Source organism: Seriola lalandi, unplaced genomic scaffold (genome assembly GCF_002814215.2).
Source record: "Seriola lalandi dorsalis isolate HSWRI2012SDOR001 ecotype SW California unplaced genomic scaffold, Sedor1 jcf7180001975608, whole genome shotgun sequence".
NCBI classification, from domain to species: Eukaryota; Metazoa; Chordata; class Actinopteri; order Carangiformes; family Carangidae; genus Seriola; species Seriola lalandi.
This window is the reverse complement of record NW_019446274.1, coordinates 1-1,540: the sequence shown is the minus strand read 5'-3', so window position 1 is coordinate 1,540 and position 1,540 is coordinate 1. Positions and strand designations below refer to the sequence as shown.

At 35.5% G+C, this 1,540-nt stretch overlaps 1 long non-coding RNA gene across 1 annotated transcript; it reads left to right on the top strand.

Annotated features, from left to right (window-relative positions):
* The first annotated feature begins 95 nt into the window (after positions 1-95).
* Positions 96-1,098, top strand: LOC111655670 (uncharacterized). The gene is made up of 2 exons (XR_002760821.2): positions 96-257; positions 476-1,098. It is a non-coding gene; the product is annotated as an uncharacterized LOC111655670 (long non-coding RNA).
* The last annotated feature ends 442 nt before the right edge of the window (positions 1,099-1,540 follow it).

The window sequence follows — 1,540 nt, the reverse complement described above, 5'->3', positions numbered from 1 at the left end:
AAAAAACCCTAGACCTATTCAAGTCCTGTGTTACAGGATTTCATTACATATTTCAAAACTTTTCAAAACTAAATTAAAACTTCTTGTGTGTCAGGTTCAATGAGGATTTGAAGTTCATGGTCGGACATAAGCCCTCCATCTTCTGGCAGGTTTCATGGAGGTTCATCAGTCCTCTAATCGTCCTGGTTATTTTGGTTTTCTACCTGGTGACCCAAACCCAAGAAGAGCTCACATATTTAGTCTGGGACCCCAACTCTGTAAGAACACAAGCTCTGTGATCATCTCATTTAACAGCATATGAATTCCTGCTTTATGTTGTTTTTTTGTTCCCTCATTGCAAAATACACAAATTATATGGCACTAATGTTTTTCTTCTGTTGTATAGCATATATTAAATAGCTTCACCGTATTTCACCAAAGTTTGGAAATCATTTGAATGCTAAATACACTAACTATACTGCTATTTGTTCTATAGGAGGAGTTTCCATCTCTGGCATCAGTACCGTACCCTTCATGGGTAGGTGCAGTCATATTTCTTTTGGCAGGAGTCCCCAGCCTGGCAGGGCCTGCGTTTGCATTATGTCGACTGCTCTTTGTTTGCTGCAAGAAAAAAATTGTATCCTGAGAAAAAATTAGCCAAATTTCCTATTTAATTTGCCTTCTTAAAGTCAATTAACATCACAAGAATTCCAATGTTTTATATGAATGCACGGGTATGTTTAAATGCACAATGCTGATGTTTTAGTGACGCACTTCAATAACATACTCTGAATTTCTGCTCATATTTTGTAGTTATATGGCTGCTGTATAAATAAACTTACTCATTGCACAGATTTCTCGTTCCATTGGACAAAATTAGTTTTCGATCCATACATGCTTTTTACCTGCCTATGCTATTTATAGAGGGGCATATTGGTTTGTAAATGTATAGTTTACTTGTAAGTTTTGCTGTTGAAATCATTTTTGTCTCAGTGTAATATAATTTTGACTAAATAACTTTACAAGCCTTGTATTTTTGTGCTCTTATTTTATATATTATTTTTTAATTTGCTCTACCTTGATGTATTTGAGTGAAAATAAAAGTTGAATAAGTGAAAACTATAGGAAATACCCTCCAGTATTTAAAAAAATGTCTGCCTATCAAAAGAAACAAAATTACACCAAATAAAATCTTTTATGAAAATGGCCAAAATCTGAGCATTGTGTGCATAAGACCTCTGGAGAAAACTTGAATGTGAAGTACAGACTAACGGCTGCCATAAACAATGAAGCTCTTTCAAAGAAATTACATCTGCATTTAGATACAAGAGTTTTCTTCGTGGTGTGTTAAAGAGTAACTTTTAACAGAAGACAGGAGGTGAGATGAGGCAGTGCATCAGTTGATCTTTAACAGCATGAGCTGTTTGATGTCACTTCATGTGTTTGGGACCTAACCACACAGTATAGATGTTTAAAAATGAATAAGAACAGCAAATTGGCCAAGAGAGGGAGACATCACACTGAGAGAACACAGAGTGGTAGTAAGGTCCGGTGAACCAGA